Source organism: Pinus tabuliformis, chromosome 5_2, assembly GCF_031772625.1.
Source record: "Pinus tabuliformis cultivar Carrire ecotype Pingquan chromosome 5_2, CPIR1, whole genome shotgun sequence".
In the NCBI taxonomy this organism is placed as follows: domain Eukaryota; kingdom Viridiplantae; phylum Streptophyta; class Pinopsida; order Pinales; family Pinaceae; genus Pinus; species Pinus tabuliformis.
The window spans coordinates 482,303,385-482,328,795 of record NC_142306.1 but is presented as its reverse complement, the minus strand read 5'-3'; the positions used below and the strand labels follow the sequence as shown (position 1 = coordinate 482,328,795).

At 41.1% G+C, this 25,411-nt stretch overlaps 1 protein-coding gene across 1 annotated transcript in view; it reads left to right on the top strand.

The window, feature by feature from the left end:
- The window catches only part of LOC149159759 (type II inositol polyphosphate 5-phosphatase 15-like), a 196,508-nt gene that overhangs the window by 80,232 nt on the left and 90,865 nt on the right, over window positions 1–25,411 (top strand). The window lies entirely within an intron of this gene.

Here is a 25,411-nt window from a genome sequence, read left to right as displayed (position 1 = left end):
ATGGCATTGTTTGCAACATTGTATGAAACCAAGGGTCACTGGACTTGTATAAATATGTATCATTGTGAATAATAATGCATTCAAGGCTGATTTTTCATATCCCCTGTCTTGGCCATTGTTGTGTTTAACATGGTATCGGAGTTGACCATCTCTTTGTGGCCTTTGTAAACCTGCGCTCTCCTCGTTGCTGGACTTGTGCCTTCCTGAACATTTATGAGAGAAAAGACTGGGGTCATCTGTCAACTCTTCCTGTCATCTTTAGGTCGCAGGTTTACCTCAAAGTATGCTCTTTAATTTTGTGTAACTCTAGTCAGTTTTGTCAATTCCATTAGTCCTGTCAATTCTAGGAGCACAGTTTCATGTTCATGCAGCAAAATTTTTGAGATTCTTCAATACTGTAACATTCAACAAAACTATTCCTTGTCTATTGCGTTGGTGATATCAGAATTGTTACCCGTATATTGCGCTGATGGTGTCAGAGTGTTACTATTCCTAGTCTATTCTTGATATCATTCTTTGTTTTATGATTTGTGTTGGTCGGTTCATGTGCTGGTTGTGCTCGTTGTTTCATGTTTATGAGTTGGTGTCGCCTAAGCTCTAGCCAGTTCATTTCTGCATTGAAATTTCTCCATGTAACGCTTGTTGGTTGATTCATTAACTGGCCGGTTCATGTGATGGTTGTGTTTCCATTTGCACTTTCCACCCGTTGCTAAGGGCTTCGGTTCAAGTGTTCCATCTATGCACCTGTGCTGTTTTAGCAACATCAACAGAATTTTTCGTTCCACTTGGCTGGCGGGAGGCTTGGACTCTTCCAGGATTTCTACCCAAAGCAAGCTCTTGTGGGGTTTCTGTTAAATTTGGCAACTAGGGTCAAACTTAATCTTGGACAGCTCATATGAGGCAGCTGATATTTTTATTGGATTCCTCTCTCTGAGAGGTGTAGGATTGATCTAAATATCATCCCATTCTGACATGTACAAATGGAATTATGAATTTATTTTGATTATGGACAAATTGTCAAGGTCTGCCAGTGATCTAATTTGCACCTCAATGTTGCATATAAATTCAAGAGGCCTCCTCCTCATTTTGGCACTTCACTCACTCACATATCTATCTCTCCTTCAATGATTGGGTACGAATTTCAGAGGCAACTCTACACACGTGCGCAGAAGAGAAGGGTTTTCTATTCTAGCCGTTGACCAACATTGATCGAAATTGCAGGAAGTGTTTTTGACTTGTGTTGACCTGTTTTGACTGTGGTTTTGTGTGGAAGATCTCTATTTGGGTAGGCCACATTTTTTGGCACAAAAATCGAGGTTGTTTGACCACTATTTGACCAGTGTTGACTGCAAAAGGGTTCGCTGCAGCTTTGACTTCGTTGACCACATTTGACTAGACTTTTTCAGACTGTTTTTGGGCTGATTTGACTCGCTGTTGGAGGCCGAGTTGACCGAGTTTGATCGAGTTGTTTTGGAGGTCAAAATCTGCCATGTTGACCAGCGTTGACTTTCTGGTTAGGGCTTTCTGTTATTACCGTTTCATTGTTCAGATTTCACTTTGATTAGGCAAGTGAAAATTGTATATTGTACTCTCTCTCTGCTGAACTTTTGAAGAATTATAAGAAGAATTGATCAAGGGTTTCCCCACATTGGGGTTTGTCCCTGGCTGGTGCCATATCTTGTGTCCTCTTGTCTTGGTCTGTTTTCTACTATTATTGTTTATGTTCTATTTGCGTTTTACTATCATGTTGATGTGATTGCTAAACTGGATATTGATATTGGGCCAATAAGAAAATTGAAGTAAAATTGCTTTTAAGCATAGAACATACCATTGTTATCTAAAATTAACATGGTATCAGAGCTAAGGTGAAGACAAAACCCAAGCAAGGGTGAGAAGAGAAATCACTAAGAGGAGCAATCACTGATCAAGGACAACATTCAATGGCCTCCACATCCTACTTCAAGTCAAATGATAAGCTTCATGATAAGTCTGATTATCATGCATGGAAGATGTCTCTTGATTTGACTTTAGAAGAGCAAGATGTTATGGATTATGTGCAGGGAAAGATTTCAGAACCTCCTTCTAAAACACCGATTGTTGTTAAGACAAAGTACAAGAAGGGCGAAGTCAAAACCGAGAAGATCATCAGGGATTCTATTCATAAGCATTTAGTTGCTTACATCTTCGATTTGAACACATCAAAGGAGGTATATGACAGGTTGGTTAGCATGTTCAAATCTAGCAATGCAAACCAAGTTCTTTTCCTCAAGAACAAGCTGAAGGATATAAAGAAGGGAAGAAATGAAGACATTCAATCCTACTTCATGAGGATTACTGAGATAAAAAATGATCTTCTTTTGATTGGAGAAGCTATTGCTGATAGGGAGCTTACTCTCATTGCCCTTGGAGGACTCCCTCGTGAATGGCACGTGTTCAACACCACTATTCTTAACAATGAAAGGATTCCAGGTTTTGAAGAATTGCTAACTAGATGTTCTCAAGAAGAAACAAGGATGATGGAACTAGATATGCCTTCAAATAGGAATGATCCTACTGCATTCTCCGCTCATGCTAAAAAGAAGAATAATGCAGGTTCAAACAAGCAATGTCAATGATGGTCGGGTTTCAAAAATGGAAGAAAGGGAAGATGCTTCATTTGCAACAAGTTTGACCACTATGCTAGGGAGTGTCCTAATAGAAGGGATACACCTCATGATGATGACAACCACAACAACAACAATTTCAGGGGCAACAACAATCAAAGGAATGGTAGATTCAACAACTGAGATAAAAGGAATGCTCCCGCTCCTCATCAAGGAAATGGTCACCCTCCCAAGAGATCAAGAAACACCAGGTATGATGAATCTAATGTTGTTGATAACAAGCAAAAGGAATTTTATCTTATATCTGCCCTCTCCACTGCATCTCCTCCGAACACTTTTGGAAATTGGTTGATTGATAGTGGTGCCTCAAGACACTTCACTGGGTATAAGGGCCCTTTCAAATTTGATTGAAAGGGATACAAATTTGGAAATTATGCTTGGAGATAATACCACCTATCCCGTGAAGGGAGTTGGGAATGTTACTCTTCAATTGAATCAAAGTAACACCATTCATCTACAAGAAGTACTATATGTACACGATCTAAAGAAGAACCTTGTATCTATCTTGGCAATGGAGGACAAAGGATTCAAGGTAGCCTTCATTGATGGAAAGGTACGTGTGTGGAATAAAAATTTCAAAGATGCATTTACACTGGGATCCAGGGTTGATAGCCTATATCAAGTTGGAGGAAGTCCATTGGGAGCTATGTCTTGCGACACATCACTTCAATTCGAATTATGGCACTGGAGGTTTGCTCATCTACATTATAAGGCTCTACTCGATGTTAGGAAGATGGTGACAGGTATGCCCGAATTTAAACTAGAACATGAAGGTGTTTGTTAGGGGTGTGCCGAAGGAAAGCATATGAGGGGACCATTCCTCTCAAGTGATAGCAAGACTACCGATATATTGCAATTGGTTCATTTTGATCTATCCGGTATGATGCCCGTGAACTCATTGGGAGGATATTTATATTATGTGTTGATTTGGGGTAGCATCGGATGTGCTCTAGCCACAAAATTTGGTGGAGAGGCTAAGGCACATGAGATCTCCAATACCCAGAAAGGGTTTGGGCAGATTCTAAACAGTTTGGGAGATATTAAAATAATTAATATTTTTAATGGAGTTCCTAAGTCTAAACTTAGGGAAATTAAAATATTAATGTGAATTAATATAAAACTGTGTTAGAATGGTCCAAAAGTCATGGATCAAGCCAGATCTAATCTTAGCCGTTGATTAGGGACTTAATTTCGGCTGTTGATTTGTCAACAAGAAAAGTATAAGAGGAGGCTTGAGGGTCACTTGGAGAACACACCAAGAGATCAAGATTTTGACTTTCTGGCGCTGGGTTTGCTAAGAAAGTTGAGAGAGTGATCTGGAATTGTCGCTGAAGGGCAGTGAATACAGAAGTAGAGAGGTAGAGATAGTGTCGGGAGGATCAGCGCAGCAGCAACGAAAGCTGACTTAGAGGGCAGAAGTCGGAACTGCTGGGAACAACCGGAATTGCCGGGAAAGCTGACATAGAGGGCAGAAGCCGGAACTGCCGGGAATAGCTGAAATTGTTGGGAACTGCCGGGAACGTTGACGCAAAGGGCAGAAGCCGGATTTGCCAGGAAAGATGACACAGAGGGCAGAAGCCGAAACTGTCGGGAAAGTTGACGCAAAGGATAGAAGAGGCTGACACAGTCCCTAGAGGCTTACGTTGGGGTTTTTCGTGGGGCAGATTGGAGCTGAGGAGCTGCTGGAGTGTTTATCCGGGGTTTCAGCCGGAGCATCTGTCTCCGAGGAGAGGTACTACTGCCGAAATTTTTCTCTCTTGGGTGAGCCGGATTTGGCACCCAGATTGTATTCTGAAACTGCTTAATAAATCAAACCCTCAGATAGTTGCACCGGTTTTCCAGCGTTGGGTTTTTCCGGGGACATTAGTCCAAAAATAACGGTGTCATTTGTGTGCTTGTTTATGTTTCCTTTAGTTGATGATCTGTAATGTGTTGAGCATGTACTTGTGTTTATTTTCAGTATTTACATGGTAAATAGCTTGTTAATTAATCAGAACAAGTAGGAAGGAATAAATCAGAAAGTACATGGAGGGTTTCTAACTGTTATACTTAGAAACTTCAACATTATGCTATCTTTATGGATGATTTCTCTCACAAGACTTGGATATATTTCTTGAAGAAGGGCAAAGTATTCTCATGGTTTCGTTCTTTCAAAGCTTTGGTCGGAAATCAAACCGAGAAGAAGATCAAAATATTGAGGACTGATAATGGAACCTAATATGAATCAAATGAGTTCAATAATTATTCTAGAGAAGATGGCATTAAGAGGGAGACTACTACCACATATACTCCTGAGCAAAATGGTGTTGTTGAAAGGAAGAACCGTTCTATTGTAAAATCCACTCATGCCATGCTTCATGATCAAAGCCTTCTGAAGTTCTTATGGGCGGAAGCTGTAAACACCGTCATGTATGTTCAAAATAGATGCCCTCATCAAGCGTTAGACTCCAAAAATCCCGAAGAAGTTTTCACGGTGAGAAACCTGATGTTTATCACTTTAGAATTTTTGGTAGTCCCCTATATTTTCATGTGTCGAAAGAAAAGAGAAGAAAATACGATGCTTTTGGGAAGAAAGGAACATTTTTGGGCTACAGTGAAACTTCTAAGGCATATAGAATCTATGTGTCTGGTCAAAGAGAAGTGGAGATAAGTCATGATGTCACCTTTGATGAGGATGCTGCCTTGGGGAAGATTAGTAACCTTCCTCTTCCAATAAAGGACAAAGACGTAGATTCAGGAAAGCAGGGAGAACCGCAGGATGAGCGGATGCTCGATGTTGAAGTACCAATGGATCCCATTGATCCACCCCCTCATGAGCCCTCCTTAAAAAGGAGACCCTCATGGCTTAGGGAGACTCACGAAGATGACAAGAGACATGTTGCACCTAGGGGGACATTTCATGAAAGCAAGAAGCCAAATAGGTACCAAGGGTACATAACTGCAATGAGCACCATTGTTCAATCTAAGCCTTGCACATTCGAAAAAGCTGCAAAGCACCAAGTTTGGAAGGATGCAATGAACGAAGAGTATGAGTTGATTATGAAGAATGATGTTCGGGATGTGGTCCCTAAACCTAAGGACAAATCCATTGTCACCTCGAAATGGCTCTACAAGATCAAGCATGGAGCTGATGGAAGTGTTGAAAAGTTCAAAGCTAGATTTTTTGCTCAAGGCTTCTCTCAAAAAGAAAGTTTAGATTATGATGAGATATTTGCATCGGTTGCCTGCTACACCACCATCCGTTCGATTATAGCCCTTGCTGCCTCGCAAGGATGGAATCTACACCAGATGGATGTTAAGACTGCCTTCTTGCATGGTTCACTTAAGGAGGAAGTCTATGTAGAACAACCTGAGGGGTTCAAAGTTCAAGATCGTCAGACACATGTATGCAGGTTGAAGAAAGCCCTCTATGGGTTGAAGCAAGCACCCCGAGCTTGGTATGAGAGGATCGATAGCTATCTAATGAAGCTGGGATTTACAAGAAGTGAAGTTGATCTGAACCTTTACTTAAGGTTGAGATGATAAATCTCTCATCTTGGTAATCTATGTGGAAGATCTCTTTTTGACAGGTGCAGACCCTCTTATTCATCAATGTAATAGGGAGTTGGCTTCTGAATTTGAAATGAAGGACCTAGGACTGATGCATTACTTCCTAGGGTTGGAGGTCTGGCAAAAGTCAGGTGAGATTTTTCTTTCACATGGAAAATATATTGTGAAGATACTTGAATATTTGGGATGGTGGACTGCAAGTCCGTGACTAGTCCGATGGAACTTAACTTCAAGAAGTTATGCAGAAGTGCTGCTGGGCCCAATTTAGGAAATCCTTCTGAGTATCGTCAACTCGTGGGGGCCTTGATGTTCTTGGTGAACTCCCGTCTGGACATATGTTTTGCAGTGAATACATTGAGTCAATTTATGGTCGAGCCTCATCACATACATTGGATTGCTGCCAAGAATATCTTGAGATATCTTCGGGGCATAATCACTTATGGACTGAGATACACTGCCGGGAATGTGAGGCTCCATGGTTACTCTGATGCAGACTGGGCTGGCAGTGTGGTGGATCGTAAAAGCACATCTGGATGTTGCTTCTCTCTAGGTTTTGCTTCGATATCATGGATGAGTAGGAAGCAAAAGTCGGTTTCCATGAGCATCGTTGAGGTTGAATACATTGCTGCAAGTATGACCTCTTGTGAAGCTGTTTGGTTAAGGAAGCTCTTTAGTGAGTTGTTTGGACATGTGCTGGATACCACCGTGATCTTCTGCGACAACTAGAATGGGATTCATCTTTCAGAGAATCCTGTGTTTCATGACCGCTCCAAGCATATTGATATCAGGTACCACTTTATCAGGGATATGGTACAACAGGGAGCAACAAGGCTCCAACACATTGGGATTGATGATCAGGTTGCTAATATTCTTATGAAGCCCCTGGGGAAGGTCAAATTCTTAATCTTTCGTGAGCGACTTGGAGTTGTGGAGAGACCCTCATATGAGGGTCCCGTATGAGATGGATGTTGAGCTCTAGGAGCTCCAGGGGGCTTGGGGTACTTCTTGGAGCGATGAGCGACCATAGGGTGAGTGGTTCACATTCCCTAATGGTGCGCGATGTATAGCGTGAGTGGTTCACCTTCCCTTGTGATACCCCATGTTGAGATATGCATAGGATGAGTGGTTCACCTTCTCCTATGGCATATGAGCAGGATGAGTGGTTCACCTTCTCCTTTCGGCACATCCTACCGATGCAGTCCGGGGCTCATGGGAAGTACTTCTCATCTGGCCAATGAGTGGGGAAATGAGGATAGGGACCATAGTACTACCGATGGACGCATCGTGTACTACCGTACTCCCTATACTAGGATGTTGATATTGATCTGGGATCAATGGAACTGACTTTGGGTCAGTTAAGAGTGGTATGACACACTCTATTATTGGAGACTTACTTTGGGTCAATGGAGAATGGTATGATACATTCTCGATCATTTCTTCTTTCTTCATGGTTCAAGAAAGCATAGCAGAGACAAGGATGGTACAGATTGTCAAACAGTTTGGCAGGTGAAGTTCTCCCTAGTTGAGAGGGAGTGTTAAATTTGGCAACTAGGGCCAAACTTCACCTTGGACAGCTCATATGAGGTAGTTGATATTTTTATTGGATTCCTTTCTTCGAGAGGTGTAGGATTGATCTAAAGATCATCCCAGTCTGACATGTACAAATGGAATTATGAATTTATTTTGATTATGGACAAATTGTCAAGGTTGGCCAGTCATCTAATTTGCACCTCAACGTTGCATATAAATTCAAGAGGCCTCCTCTTCATTTTGGCACTTCACTCACTCACATATCTCTCTCTCCTTCATTGTTTGGGTACGAATTTCAGAGGCAGCGCTCCACACGTGCGAAGAAGAGAAGGGTTTTCTGTTCCAATCGTTGAATGAAATTGCAAGAATTGTTTTTGATTTGTGTTGACCTGTTTTCACTGCGTTTTGTGTGGAGGATCTTTGTTTGGGTAAGCCGCATTTTTGGGCACAAAAAACGAGGTTGTTTGACCACTATTTGACCATCGTTGAGTGCAAAAGGGTTTGCTGCAGCGTTGACTTTCGTTGACTAGATTTGATTGGACTTTTTCGGACTGTTTTTGGGTTGATTTGACTCGCTGTTGGAGGTCGAGTTGATCGAGTTTGATTGAGCTGTTTTGGAGGTCAAAATCTGCCCTATTGACCAGCATTGACTTTCTGGTTAGGGCTTTCTGTTACTGCTGTTTGACTGGTCAAATTTCACTTTGATTGGGCAAGTGAAAATTGTATATTGTACTCTCTCTCTCTACTGAACTTTTGAAGAATTATAAGAATAATTGATCAAGGGTTTCCCCACATTGGGGTTTGTCCCTGGATGGTGTCATATCTCGTGTCCTCTTGTCTTGGCCTGTCTTCTACTGTTATTGTTTATGTTCTATCTGCATTTTACTATCATGTTGATGTGATTGCTAAACTGGGTACTGATATTGGGCTAATAAGAAAATTGAAGTAAAATTACTCTTAAGCATAAAACATACCATTGTTATCCAAAATTAACAGTTTCTCCCGCTCTTGTTTGCAGTTCCGTCTCTTTGACGAAAACTTCTGACTCATGCAAGGTTTCTTGCGGCTCTTTTTCAAGTTCCAACCTAGTTGTGGCTTTTATGGGATATTGCAACAAGTGTCGTGCTCCATGTTTTCCAGTTAGCGCTTGTAATTTTGTTTCAGGGTCTCAGTTTCACCTGCAAGGTTTCAATTCAAATTGAGACTCCTAATTCCACCTACAAAGTATCAAACAATTCTATGTTAATGCAGAGTGAGAGGATTGGAAGCTTGATACGCTATGTCATCTATATGAAACTTTGGCAATCACACAGAGTGTGATTTTCCTCAATACTAGGAGGAAGGTGTCTTTGATGTGTCGAATGAGTCATATGGTATCAAAGTTGGATATGGAGGTGCCTCTGGTGCAGCTGGTGGTGTAGGCAGAGATGCTTCTAGATCTCAAAGTGGAGGTTGTTGTGGTTAAATATTCAAGATAGAAACATTCCAGATCTAGACAGTTCCCTCCTATTGATTGCAGGCTTCAAAGCCAGCTTTGTTTATGAGATTCGTATCTCAAGGCATAAGTTATGAAATTGTACAATGGAGCATCTGCAGTTAGTCTAAACAGTGGGTGGGCAGTGTTAAGATTTTTGCAGCTGTCTAATTGATACCTTGATCTGCAGTCATTATTTATGTGCAAAATCATTAGTGTTGTGGATGAGCCAATATTTGGCATATCATCTGTATATGCTCTTAATGTACATTTTGACAGATGCTAGGGGTATAAATCCTGGATATATTGTCTTCTGTGCATCTCACTGGCTTTATTTGTTCTGAAGCTTTGTTTCTTTCTTCCCCTTACTGGTGCTACATGGGTGTAATGTGAAATATTATTTTATTCTACAAACTTTGAACACTGTGAGAGGATTTGTAGCATAGAAGATTCTGAGTCTCAGAAATGGAGGGATAAATGTTTGAATCGAAAAGCAATGGGAAGTTGAAGTTTTGATAGCCATCGTTGCTGCTTTGAAAGTGTATATCCTGGAGGATTTTATAAGGTCGCATGTCTGTGAAAAATCCGAAACCCGATTCCTACTGGAACAACGGATAATGTTTCTTCTATTTGTTAAATTAATCAACCAAATTATTTGCAGTTTCCTACGGAAAATACTGAAACATATACACTGCAGCCTTCACAAAATGAATACTGCAGAAGAAATAAAAACACTGAAAGAATAGATGCACACACCCAATAAAACACCGTTATTTTTGGACCAATGTCCCTTGAAAAAACCCAAGTTGGGAAAACCGGTGCGACAGCTGAGGGTTTTATTATTATGCAGTAGTAAATCTGAGTACAAATCTATGGAAGCTCAAATCTCGCTTTCCATACAGAGAAAATCACTGACAAAAGTCTAGTGAGAAAAATCTCACTTCCACCGGTGATCTGACACTGACCTTAGCTCAAGATGAGCTGCTCCTTGCTGCTTCTGTGTGACACTACGCAAATCTACGTCAGCCTTGCTTGGACCAACGTCTCTCTCACTCTGCTGATCAACTACTGCTCTGGAAACTCAATCTTCTGGCCTCCGGTCTCCCACTCTGGCTCCTGCCACTGAATCTCGACTTATCCTCAACAAAATACAGATCTCCCTCTGAAGCTGTGCACTGCCTCTTTACACTGCGTCAACCTCTCTATGGAGTATGATGTCTCTTTGCTATGCACTCATCGGACTGGAAAAACTTCCTTCCGACCTTACTATCCCTGCCCCTCTCTCATTGCTTTGAAACTACTGAATCACCTCCGGCAACACACAACTGCTACTCTGGAGTTCGATTTCCTAGCAATATTGAATTCCTAGTGGCTCCAAGTTTGTTCTCCAACCCCCATCGAATTTCTTCTTATAATCTCTCGTTTATGCTTCAACGGGCAGGATTAAAACATAATTGATGACTAAGATTAACTAGAACTCGATCCATGTCTTCTTCTAGAAGATTTCACCATGACTTAATTAATACCCTTTAATTAATCAGTTTTCCTAAGTTTAGACATAGGCACCATTAAAAAATATTAATTATTTTAATTAAGTCGTCTCTATTTGGAATTTCCAGAAATGATTTCTGGGTTTTGGAGAAGACATGTATTCTAGCCTCTGCACCAAATTTCTTGGCTAGAACACTACATTTTGGCAGATGCTAGGCATATAAATCCTGGATATACTGTCTTATGTGCATCTCACTGGTCTTATTTGCGCTGAAGCTTTGTTTCTTTCTTCCCTTTATTGGTGCTACATGGGTGTAATGTGAAATATAATCTTATTCTGCAAACTTTAAACACTGTGAGAGGATTTGCAGCGTAGCAGATTCTGAGTCTTAGAAATGGAGGGATAAATGTTTGAATCAAAAAGATATCGGAAGTTGAAGTTTTGATAGCCATCGTTGCTGCTTTGAAAGTGTATATCCTGGAGGATTTTATAAGCTCGCATGTCAACATTAGTTATTGTATTATTGAAGTCCAATGGAATGATAGAGTTCAGGTTTCTATCTGCAACCATACTGTGCACATGCTAAATTTTCAGATTTGATACTCTGGAAAGCTTCTCTAAGTAGTATAATAATTGATGCTCCTCTAAATTACCACAATATATTGCTATGGGCATATGATAAAGTAGTCGAGTCCAATTCAATGTCATTGAAGAGAAAAGAGTATTGGGGTCTGACTAGAGAGCATTGAGTGCTACTTCATTGTCCAGCTAGGCTTTGAGTATAAGAGCAGCCTGAGCCTATGTCAGAGGATGTATAATTGAGGATTGAGTGAGGATACAATATGACATGCTTTTGTCAAATGATTGAGTGACTTTTTGAATAAAGAGGACTAATTGATCATGAGAGCCTGTTTGAGTTGTAGAGTGTTGTTAAGACAATGTTAGGGTTTTGCCAGCAAGGAAGCATTGTACAACATAAGATGTTGCATGGCTGAGGAGTCAGAGTTTGTTGCTGCTAATGTGATGATTGATCAATTTACATATGGTTGTGTATGCAACTAGGGTTTGCTAGTGTATATGACTTGAGCAGAGCTGTTGTGGCAGTGGACTTGACAGAGTTACTTATGTTGCTAGGGTTTGAGCAGAGGAAGTTGATGACCTTATGACAACATTGCAAACCGACAAAGACAACAATTTGTTATGATATTTTGATATTGAGCACAGGTGATTCCATACTGAAAATTATGAAACATGGTTCGCTTGTTGAGAAGGGTGGCAGGGAGGTTCAAGGCAGAGATTGGAGTCTCCTTTAGGTTGGAGCTTGAGAACACTTCAGGGTGACAAGTGTTGGAAAATGTAACTAGTTTTAGTCTTCATAATTGACATTTGACTCATGTCTTGATGTAATTCTTATGTATTGATCAAAAGAAGAAAGAAAATGTAAAAGAAAAAATATTTATGAAGCATGGGTTTCATGCTTGGGTCATTGGTCCCTAGGTTAAAGCATCCATTGTATGCTTCTAGGTTTTTTCCATGAGTCATGGTCATTATTATTGTGTAAAAGACCCCTTTGGGCACTTGTATAAAAGAAAGAAAAATATTATTGTATTTTAGAATTGTCTAGATGCTCCTAAAGATCAAGTCGGTCAGCCAACTTATGTCGGCCTAGAGTGGGCTTAAAGAGCCACTTGGAAAGGCTATATAAGGAGGAACTTGGGCCTCCATTGATACACAACAAGCACACATATCTTATGATCTGTTATGCGGCTAGGAGAGGATGCGAAGGTCCAAAAGAAGCTCGAAAAATTCCAGCGAGGAAGAAGACAACCCTAGAAGTTCAGATCTCTGTAATATTGCTTGGGATAGCTCACACATGTGAGGAACCTAGTATTTCTAGGGTTTCCTCAGGTCCGAAGTTGTAGATATTGTTGCAGGTTGCTTTGATAAGGACGAAAGGCTAGAAGAGCCTCTTCTTGAAGGTCTTGTGTGGGAAGGCTGGCTGGTTGATTTGTGTCTTGGTAGGAGCAAGAAGTCTTGTTTTTGGGTCTTGGTTAGTGTCATTGGCAGCTTGGAGACCATTATGGTGAAGGATTTTCAAATCAAGAAAAGGACTGTTTGTTATCGCTGAAGAAGATTCGAAATAAGGACAAAGAAACTACTCCAAAGATCTATGCAAATCTAAAGACACAAACCTAATTGGAACCTTATCCTAAGCCGCAAGGCTTGTGCTCCTTAAAGTAAAAGTTCGAGACCTTGTAAGACAAATCCTTTAGGCCAACACCTTGAAGAAGATAAGGATCAATTTCATCTAAAATTATGGTCTTCAAAATTCTGAATTGGCTAAGGCCTATTTTCGTCACCTTCTACTGCTCCAAATTTGGCAACAGTAGCCACGGGGCCGAAGCCCTAAGACAAGGTTACAGGGAGACCGTTTGAACCATTTAAGTGCAGACTGGAGGGAGATATATCCCTGTGAAAGAAGAACGAAGATCGAGACTTAAAGTTACAAAATTTGTGGACTAGAAGTAGTCCTTGAACCAATGAAGAAGTGAAGAAAAGAATCACTGTTCTTAAAGACATTATAGGTCTTTTTGAGAATAGTTGCTAAAGCCCTAGCCAGTGGATTGAAGTCATCATATAAACTTAGAGAGTACCAAGATCTATGAAACTTGATCCAAGGCTAGAAGTAGCCCTTCAATTCAACGAAATAAGACAACTCATAGAAGATATAAGGCTATAGGTTGAAGAGGATTGTTAATCCTAGCATCAAGGTTCTTGTAGTGGTTATGGTAAGCCCTAACTTGTTAAAATTAGCAACTAGGGCCAAACTCCACCATGTGGGTCATCTTATTTATGGTAGCTAATATTTTTCTTGGATCTCTCTCATCGAGAGGTGTAGGATTGATCTAAAGATCATCCGATTCCGATAAGTATTCATGGAGTTATGAATTTATTTGTGTTATAAGACAATTCGTCAAGGTCGGCCAACAACCAAATAACCCCCACATGTGCTCAATGTTTTAGTATAAAAGGAGATGACTTGAGAGTCATTTTACACACACTTCTCTCTTAATTACTCTCCACTTGTCTTGGGTTTTAGTGTGAGAGAAATCTAGGAGGAAGTAGCCCTAAGCCGCAGCATAAGGAGGATGACCTAACGCAGTGCTAAGGAGGATGATCTAGCAGCAATTCAAGAGAAGAGACCCTACTTCTATACTCTGCCTAAAGGAGCCTAGCCGCAGTCCTAGGATGGAGAAATAACGCTATAGAGGAAGCCCTAAACGAGTTGTACCTAGCCACAGTTAAGGAGGGTTATAACATGCCCTAGCCGCAGCATAAGGAGGCTGGAACAACGTGGAATAGGACTGTTTTGGGGTCCGAGTTGCCCTAATGGAGGCCGAGTATGTGGTGTGCTAGGCCAAGCCCTTAAGGGCTAAACGCTGTTGGTTTAGGCCCTGTTTCAAGGTGAAGGAGGGTTGAGTTCCCTTGTTGGAAGAGCTGCAACCATAGGACAGTTTTGAGGACACTTTGGAGGGGTGCAGATCCATGGAAAGGCAGCTGTAACCATACACAGTCTTGCTGTAGGGTGAAATTACAGGCAAGCTGAAGGGTAGACAAGGGCTAGGGCAGTCCAGAATTGAAGCAGCCTCCCTCGGCCCCTCAAAGAAGGGAAACTGCATCTCTTGGGAGTATTTTTGGGCACAAAAAGAAGGCTAGTTAAGGATTGTTGTGTGCTGTTAAATTGGCAACTAGGCCAAACTCCATGTCTGTCAGCTTATTTATGGCAACTGATATTTTTATTGGATCCCTCTCGTCGAGAGGTGTAGGATTGATCTAAAGATCATCCGATTCCGATAAGTATTTATGGAGATATGAATTTATTTTGATTATGGATTTATTATCAAGCCGACCAGCAACTTCTGTAGGCTCAAGAAGTCCAAACGTCATGTCTATTCAATCATCTACGTTTTAGTATAAATATAGAGGACTTGAAGTCATTTTGTAACACACATCCTATTCATGTGTGGTCTCCTCCTCTCCACGACTTTGGGTTTTGGAGAAGGAGGGACACACGCTGGCCCAAAGATGATGCCCTAGCCTACACGTTGTTCAAGAAGCCCTATCACATCTAAACGCAGTCTTGTAATGGAGTTTCTTAGCCGCAGTAAGGGAAGGCATGAACACCTTACACGCTGTCATAAAAGGAGACATCTACACAGATATGGAGGCCCTAATACACAACCCTAAACGAAGTCAATGGATGTCTTTATATGCTGTACAAATACGCTGTTCATTATGGATCATATACGCTGTTCATAGAGTATGATATACGCCGTTCTCAGAGGATGTTATACCCTGGTATGAGGGACACTTATACGCAGATCTGGAGACTCTTTATACGTAGTCCATGGAATCATTTATGTGCAGGTCATAACCGTAGCATTTAAGATTGCCCTTAGTCACAATACATGAGGGTAAATACACAACAAGACAAAGAGATTTGGCCGCAGTTGAAAGGGAGGCCTGTAGCTGCCAAAAGGAATACCTTACGCAGTATGAAGGTATCACTATTACGTAGCCCTAATATAATGAACAACAGTGATATTGTCTTGGTATATAAACTTCGGTGGCATACCTGTAGCAGCACAATGAACAACATGATAGATCTATTCTTTATAACTCTGATAATGAAATAGATTTCAATGATGGTCAAGAAATCTTTGGTGTACGACAGTCTCATCATGTTTCAAGTATTTCAGCATGATCTATGAGACTGCATGAATTAGCATGGGCTGCATGATGAATGGGTAGCATGATGTAAGAGATCATGGGCAGCATGATGAATGGACAACATGATGTATGGGCAGCATAGTAATCATGGGCAACATGATGATGCATGATACAGCATGATGGTGCTACACAGTGAGACAAATGGACGAGATGTAGCACTATGATAGGTGAAGAAGTCACCTTAGAGAATCAGTTGAAGCAACATGTCTTCAACTGATCTCTGTAGATATCAAAAGTCAAAGTGTTGACTTCTATTGTAAATGTACTATCTCTCTCACTCTCTCTGCTGAACTTTGAAGGACATAAAAGAAGAATTGATTAAGGGTTTCCCCACATTATGGGGTTTGTCCCTGGCTTGCGCGACATCTTGTGTCCTCTTGTCTTGGCTTGTCTTTTGCATATTATATTTATGTTCTATCTGCAGTTTACTTTATGCTGATGTGATTGCTAATATGGAAAAGAAAGTAAATAAATTGCTCTAGCATAGAACATACCTAAAATTAACATGTGCCCTAACCAGACCTAGTTTGCAGCAACCAAACAGACTTCAAAACTGTGAGCTTGTATATACATATTTGGAGCAGCGTTTGTGTGGTATGTTGGTAGCTAGATAATTGGGACAACAACAAGACATGGTGCTGCAATAGCAATTAGGACAGCAGCAAGACATGGTGTTGCAATAGCAATTGGGACAACAACAAGACATGGTGTTGCAATGGTAATTGGGACAGCAAGCAAGACATGGTGCTGCAATAGCAATTGGGACGACAGCAAGACATGGTGCTGCAATAGCAATTGGGACAGCAATATGGTAAGCAATGTGCAGCAAGCGCATGGTGGCAAAACAAGGTGCAACAATGGCACATGATGGTACATGATGTAGTATAGTGATGGGTACAGTCATGATTGATGAAGCATGATGAGATGCAACATAGTGATGCCCGAGCATGGTGCAACACAGTGAGGTACAACATGATGATGAGCGACACAATGATAGGTGCAGCAAGGCGATGGAGTCACCTTGGAGAATCAGTTGAAGCAACATTTCTTCAACTGAGTTTAGCTATCTCATGTATCATCTTCTTAGAGATGATCTATGCTCTTATTTAGATAAGTCAAAGTGTTGACTTATGTTGTAAATGTACTATCTCTCTCTCGCTACTGAAGAATTGATCAAGGGTTTCCCCACATTGGGGTTTGTCCTTGGCTAGCGCCACATCTTGTGTCCTCTTGTCTTGGTTTGTCTTCTGCGATTTATGTTTATGTTCTATTTGCAATTTACTATTATGCTGATGTGATTGCTAATCTGGAAAAGATATTGAGCTAACTGTGAAAATTGAAATAAATTGCTCTAAGCATAGAACATACCTAAAATTCACATGGTATTAGAGCTGAGGTTGTAGGAATTTATAGGGTAAGTTCCTCAGACAGAACACCAAAGGACACCGCTCACAAATAGATCACAGATCAATACACCAGTATTTTTGACGTGGTTAAAACCCTCAAAGAGGGAAACAGTCCACGGCCTGAGCCAACGCGGCCACTTCAGGCAATTTATTAATAAAAGAATGAAAATTTACATAAGCTTCTCTCATGGACGGTTACCCTACAAATGACCCTCCATGCTCTTTAAATAGAGATCATGGACCAATCGGGTTTTAAGCCACAGATCAAGTGTCGGTAATATCGAGGAGAGAATGAACCGTCGGATCACTACATATCGTGACCGTCGGATTGTAAGTTACAAAAAGTACATAGTAAAGAAACACACTTTGCCTAACTCTATACTAGACCAAGTTATACTTAACTACTTCCTATGTGTCGGAATATCCTAACAGAGGTGAAGACAAAGCCCAAGCAAGAGTGAAAGAGCAATCACCGAAGACAGTTGGGAAAGGACAAAAGGATCAATGGATTCCTCATCCCTCTTCAAATTCACCGAGGGTGAAATTGAAGCAGAGAATATTATCAAAATGGCACAGCAGAAGCTTCTATTGGCCTACCTAAAGATCCCTTCATTGGGAAGTCCAGATCTAAGGGTGGAAGGAAAGGCAGATGCCTTGTTTGTAATAAGTTCGACAATCATGCAAAGGAGTGTCCGAATGGCAGGGACACATCACTTGATGATGATAACAATCATTCCAAGGACATCTTCAATGATCAAAGGAATGACAGGCAATGCAGGTCATCAAGGAAATAGCCGACTCTTCAAAGAAAGCAAGGAACCCCAGGTATGAAGAATCAAATGTTGTCTCTGATAAGATAAAGAAGCGTTATCTTGTATTGGCCCTCTCCTTCAGATTCGTTGGGAATTTGACTTATTGATTGTAGGGCTCCAAGGCACTTCGTCGGATAGAAGGGTGCTCTCTCTAATTTGTTGGAGATGGAAACAATCATGGGATTATACTTGGAGTCAATGCCGCATATCCTGGTAAGGGTGTAGGGAATGTTACCCTCAATTGAATTAGGGTAACTCGATTCATTTACGAGAATCTCTTTATGTACTTGATTGCAAGAAGAACTTGGTGTGCATTTTGGCAATGGAAGTCAAAGGTTTCAGGGTGGCATTCATGGATGGAAAGGTACGTGTTTGAAAATGAAATTTTCAAAGATGATTTTGCTCATGGTTTTAGGGTTGGCAACTTGTATCAAGTTGTAGGATGGTCGATTGGGGATCATGACAATTGACACATCTCATGCACTAAAGGTCTAATTTATGGGGCCCTGCCTGATGTGAGTCAGATGGTGACAGGGATGCCTAAATTCGAAAAGAGCATGAAGGTACATGTCTGAGAAGTACTAAAGGAAAATCCTACAAGGGGACCATTCCCCTCATGTAGCAGGTCCACAGGTTTGGAACAACCCGAGGGGTTTGAGATTCATGATCGGGAATCTCATGTATGCAGGTGGAAGAAAGCCCTCTATGGCTTGAAGCAAAACACCCCGGGCTTAATATGAGAGGATTGATAGTTGTCTGATGAAGCTGAGATTCACTAGGAGTGAAGCCGATCCAAACCATTGCTTGAAGGTTGTGGATGATAGACCTCTCATACTGGCACCTTATGAGGACGACCTCTTTCTGACAGGTGCAGACCCTCTCAAGTAAGAGGGAGTTGGATTCTGGATTTGGAATGGTAAACTGCAAGCCTGTGACTACCTCGATGGAGCTTAACTTTCAGAAGTTATGTGGTAGTGATGCCGGACCAGATTTGGGAAATGCCTCTGAGTTTCATAAATCTCATTCGCGTTGATGTTCTTAGTGAACTTTTGTCTGGACATTATGTTTTGCAGTTAGCATGTTGGGCTCATAAATGGTTGAGCCTCACTAGATTGATGCCAAGGATCTTCTGAGATATCTTTGGGGCACAATCTCTCATAGATTGAAATACGTTGTCGGAAATATAAAGTTGCATGATTATTCGAATACTGACTGGGCAGGCCGTGTGGAGGATCGCAAGAGCACTTCTAAGCGCTAGTTCTCTTTGGGTTCTGCTTCGATATCCAGGATGAGTAGGAAGCAAAAGTGAAGCAAAAGTCGGTTGCTAGAAGCACTGTTGAGACCGAATACATAGCTACGAGTATGATCTCGTGTGAAGTTGCCTGGTTGTGGAAGCTCTTCAGTGAGTTGTTTGTACACATAATGGATACCACTGTGATCTTCTATGTCAACCAGAGGGGGATTCGATTATTGAGGAATCCCGTATTCCATGATTGCTCCAACATATAGACATCAGATACTACCTTATTTGGGATATGGTACATTGATGAGCGAGGAGGCTCCATCGCATTGAGACTGATGTAAAAGTTGCAGACATTCTGTCAAAGCCCTGGGGAAAGGCCAAATTTGTGACTTTCCCGAACGACTTGGAGTCGTTGAGAGATCCTCTTATGAGGGTCCTGCATGATGCATGCATTGAGCTCTGGGAGCTCCGGGGGGCTTGGGGTACTCAATGGAGCAACAAGCGATAAAAGGGTGACCCACCCTCCCCTTATGGTGCACTGTGTGCAGGGTGAATGGTTTAGCCTTCCCCTGTGATACCTCGTGGCAACTTAGGAACATGATGAGTGGTTCTCCTATTGAGGCATCCTACCCATGCAGTCTGGGACTCATGGGAAGTACCTCTCATCTAGACAATGAGTAGGGAAATGGGGTTAGGGACCATAGTAGTACTATCGATGGATGCATCGTGTATCTATCGTACTCCCTATGCTAGGATGACATTGATCTGGGACCAATTGGAACTAACTTTAAGTCAGTAAGAGTGATATAACTCACTCTCTTGGAACTGATCTAGGATCAGTAAGAGTCGTATGACACTCTCTTCAGATGGGACTGAATTCGGGTCAGTAGAGAATGGTATGAGACATTCTCGATTAATTCTTCTTCTTCATGGTTCAGCAGAGCAGTGCAGGGCACTGATGGCAGAGATAGTACGGTCTGGCAGATGGATCAGCGGATGGAGTTCTCCCTAGTTGAGAGGGAGTGTTAAAATTGGCAACTAGGGCCAAACTCCATGTGTGTCATTTTATTTATGGTAGCTGATATTTTTCTTGGATCCCTCTCATCGAGAAGTGTAGGATTGATCTAAAGATCATCCGATTCCGATAAGTATTCATGGAATTATGAATTTATTTGTGTTATAAGACAATTCATCAAGGTCGGCCAGCAACCAAATAACCCTCACATGTGCTCAACGTTTTAGTATAAACGAAGATGAATTGAGAGTCATTTTACACACACTTCTCTCTTGATTTCTCTCCACTTGTCTTGGGTTTTAGTGTGAGAGAAATCTGGGAGGAAGTAGCCCTAAGCCGCAACATAAGGAGGATAACCTAATGCAGTTCTAAGGAGGATGATCTAGCAGCAATTCAAGAGAAGAGACCCTACTTCTATACGCTGTCTAAAGGAGCCTAGCCACAGTCCTAGGATGGAGAAATAACGCTATAGAGGAAGCCCCAAACGAGCTATACCTAGCCGCAGTTAAGGAGGTTTATAACATGCCCTAGCCGCAACATAAGGAGGCTGGAACAACGTGGAATAGGAGGACTGTTTTGGGGTCCGAGTTTCCCTAATGGAGGCCGAGTATGCGGTGTGCTAGGCCAAGCCCTTAAGGGCTAAACGCTATTGGTTTAGGACCTGTTTCAAGGTGAAGGAGGGCCGAGTTCCCTTGCTGGAAGAGCCGCAACCATAGGACAATTTTGAGGACACTTTGGAGGGGTGCAGATCCATGGAAAGGCAGCCGTAACCCTACACAGTCTTGCTGTGGGGTGAAATTATAGGCAGGTCGAAGGGTAGACAAGGGCTAGGGCAACCCAGAATTGAAGCAGCCACCCTCGGCCCCTCAAAGAAGGGCAACCAAATCTCTTGGGAGTATTTTTGGGCACAAAAATAAGGCTAGTTAAGGATTGTTGTGTGCCCTAACCAGAGCTAGTTTGCTGCAACCAAATAGACCTCAAAATTGTGAGCTTGTACATACATATTTGGAGCAGCGTTTGTGTGGTATGTTGGCAGCTAGATAATTGGGACAACAGCAAGACATGGTGTGGTATGTTGGCAGCTAGATAATTGGGACAACAACAAGACATGGTGTTGCAATAGCAATTGGGACAGCAGCAAGACATGGTGTTGCAATAGTAATTGGGACAACAACAAGACATGGTGCTGCAATAGCAATTGGGACAACAACAAGACATGGTGTTGCAATAGCAATTGGGACAGCAGCAAGACATGGTGCTGCAATAGCAATTGGGACAGCAGCAAGACATAGTGCTGCAATAGCAATTGGGACAGCAGCAAGACATGGTGCTGCAATAGCAATTGGGACAACAGTATGGTAAGCAAGGTGCAACAAGCACATGGTGGCAAAACAAGGTGCAACAATGGCACATGATGGTACATGATGTAGTACAGTGATGGGTACAATCATGATTGATGAAGCATGATGAGATGCAGCATAGTGATGACATGTGCAGCATGGTGCAACACAGTGAGGTACAACATGATGGTGAGCAACACAATGATAGGTGCAACAAGGCGATGGAGTCACCTTGGAGAATCAGATGAAGCAGAATGTCTTCAACTGAGTTCAACTATCTCATGTATCATCTTCTTAGAGATGATCTATGCTCTTATTTAGATAAGTCAAAGTGTTGACTTATGTTGTAAATGTACTCTCTCTCTCTGCTGAACTATTGAAGAACATATAAGAAGAATTGATCAAGGGTTCCCCACATTGGGGTTTGTCCCTGGCTAGCGCCACATCTTGTGTCCTCTTGTCTTGGCTTGTCTTCTGCGATTTATGTTTATGTTCTATCTGCAATTTACTATTATGCTGATGTGATTGCTAATCTGGAAAAGATATTGAGCTAACTGTGAAAATTGAAATAAATTGCTCTAAGCATAGAACATACCTAAAATTCACATAACTAGAGGGTTGACTTTACAGAATATAACATAAATATTAATCCCTGAGCATCGAAGTAAGGAAGGACTATTGTATCCATTTCAAGAGATTATTTTTTGCGTTGACTGGTAGGCCGAGCTAGAGGGCAAAGATGGCAGTGAAATCTTCAAAAGTTCCAAAATTTGAAATAGGTAACAGACCTATTGAAACAGACCTGTGTGGAATTTAGACGCATGGAAGTCAAGTTTGAAGGAATTTTGTGAAGTTTTGAAGCTTGTAGAGGTATAGAATCCAAGCCTAAATGATACTCTACCCAGAGTTCAAGAGAAGCAGAAGTTGGTCATATTAAAAGAATCATCTTGACTTGACATTTCTCTTGTAGGCAATGTGGATAGGAAGATTGTGACATCAAAGGAAGTGTCTAGGCCTTGGATTGTGAAGGCGATAGAATTTGGCTCTGGCATCTTTGGAATTTTCACTCTTGAAAACTGTAGGAAGATCGTGGTAGCAATTGATATTAAGGAGAGGACTTTGTAGCAGCTTCCAGTTGACTAAGGGATGTAGTCATGAGGTACGTGCATTTGTTTTATGCATAGAAGAATAAAGGGTCTAACATGAATTGTTTTAGGGTTTTGTGACATGTTGGATTCTAGGGTTTTGAAGTCTTCATCTTGTTGAAGGTTGCTGGTAACTAGGATTTGTAAGCACTAGTTGGCATTTTGAAAACCTTAACCCTAATTTGTTTGTTCCTTCAGAAACCCTAGCTCTTGACTTCTAGGGTTCGTAGGTAGTCTAGGGTGTATGGAAAATCCTAGCGAGGATGGAATTGAATGAAGTAAAGGGTATGACATCATGTCCCTAGAGCTGGTTAGGGTTTGTACTTGAAAACCCTAGGAATCCATCCTCTAAGATTTTATGGAAACCCTATATTAACAAAATTGTCTTCATGCACTTGTTCTTGTATATTTTGCTTGGTGGTACTTGTTGGTGAATAATGCAAGTACAAAATGAAGGAAGCAAAATGAGAAGCAAATCAACCCTTGTGCTTTGGTGAGCATGATGGAAGGAGGGAACTGTAAGGACCCTACAAGTATTGATGCTATCAAGTTCATTAAAGGAGTAAGCATGCATCATTGTATTCTTTTGATTTAGTATGGCATCATGTGATAGTAGCATATTTAGAGTCTACTTGGTTGGATTGCTTTATAAGAATCATCTAGTCTTTTAAAGTTTGAGATCAACTTGCATAAGGTTCATCCTCTCATTGTCTAACATTATGTTAGAGGTTGTCATTTTGCTAAGGTGGATCCTCAAGATTCTATAAGAACCATCAATTTGGAGGTTCTTGGAAGAAGCATTATGACATATACTCCTAAAGGATGATAAAATGCAGTTGGTCTAGTTGCAATCTCATAAGGAAAGAGATATATTTCTTCTTGAATATGAGATGCTGACTCATTTAAGGTTTAATATCTAGATGATTAAATGAAAGCATATGAATGCATATTTGAAATAACTTTTGGGTAGGACTCATATAAATCTTGCAAGAAAACTATGATGCTTATGAAGATGTAATTGACTTACTTTAGAAAGGATAGAATGTTGAGACTTTCTTGTTAGAATTTATATGTTCAACATCTAACATGATCTTCATAAGAGAATGGTAACTTGGTAGTCAAGTTGGATCCATGGGCACTCTGATACATAAAGGTAGACTCGTGTGGAGATGGTTTATGAAGATGTTGATGCCTTGTTGAGAAGGTCGTCATGATGACGTAAATTTGTTATTAATATCTATTATTGGTTATCTGGTTAATAGGTTGTTTTTCTACCTGAAGGAATGTTGCAGGCATTCATGATGACAGTTAAGGCAAAGTTCAACTGTGTTGATGGAATACTTGAAGAATATGGGGAGGAACTCAATCTCTGATACTTGGCAACTATGAAGATCAAGATGTGCTCATCTTGGGATTAGAAGGTAGCAGTGTGAGGAGATAACCTAGCAGAAGGAAGATCACTTTCAAGGAAACTATAATCAACTTGAAGTCTAGGAAGGCTCGATAGAATGCCTTAATGAATAAAAACAAGATGAAAGTGATGTGCAAAATGGATGACCTGAAACTTGTCGTGAGATGGCTTCGTGACTTGTGATACCAAGAAGAGAAGCATGCTCGGTATAATGAAATGCAGAAGAAAGAGGTAGCCATGCAGCTGTGAAGAACTAGTAGCTATGGAAAGAAAGAACAAGAACTTGTGATTATGACTTCTCAAGAGGAAAGAGGTATTCGGGGATCTTCTCTAGACTTGAGAGGGAGTCATGGAGTCTCCTTATATAGAAGTCAGATCTATTGTTTGGTTAAAAGAGAATAGGGACACCCTCCCTGGTTGAGAGGGAGTGATGAAAGATAGTTATTATCCTTATGTGTCATGCATTAGACCAGGATTAACAACCATAAGTCTTAGTAAAGGCCATAAGGAAGGAATGGTGTACGGAGGATTGGATAAGCATCAGGGATTGAAACTTCTCATGGATTGTGGAATCCACCGAGAGAAGTTGTAAATCGACACTCTTTAAGGATATGATAGGTGTCCAAGAGAAGAGTGGGCGAAGAGGACACATGTTCTTTGAAGATTCAGTTTTGGGAATCCAAGATAAGAATAAGTCCTAAGGACATACCTTGTGAAACATCCAGATGGCGTATGTGCCTTATAGAGGTAGTGCGGTATCACACGTAAAGCCTCCCAACATAATGTCTAGGTAGGCCTTAAGAGACCATGTTGGTTGATCATAATGTTGATGCTTACAAGGTGGCTTATCATTTCAACTCTTCTTATGAGAACTTTTCAAAGGGAGTATTGTCCTTGTACCAGTTGGACAATTGTGAATACCTCCCTAGTTAAGAGGGAGTGTTGGAAAATGTAACTAGTTTCGGTCTTCATAATTGACATTTGACTCATGTCTTGATGTAATTCTTATGTATTAGTCAAAAGAAGAAAGAAAATGTAAAAGAAAAATATTTATGAAGCATGGGTTTCATGCTTGGGTCATTGGTCCCTAGGTCAAAGCATCCATTGTATGCTTCTAGGTTTTGTCATGAGTCATGGTCATTATTATTGTGTAAAACACCTATTTGGGTACTTGTATAAAAGAAAGAAAAATATTTTTGTATTTTAGAAGTGTCTAGATGCTCCTAAAGATCAAGTTGGCTAGCCAACTTATGTCGGCCTAGAGTGGGCTTAAAGAGCCAGTTGGAAAGGCTATATAAGGAGGAACTTTGATCGGCATTGATACACAACAAGCACACATATCTTATGATCTATTCTACGGCTAGGAGAGGATGCGAAGGTCCAAAAGAAGCTCGAAAAAGTCTAGCGTGGAAGAAGACAACCCTAGAAGTTCAAATTTCTGTCGTATTGCTTGGGATAGCTCACACGTGCGAGGAGCCTAGTATTTCTAGGGTTTACTCAGGTCCGAAGTTGTAGATAATGTTGTAGGTTGCTTTGATAA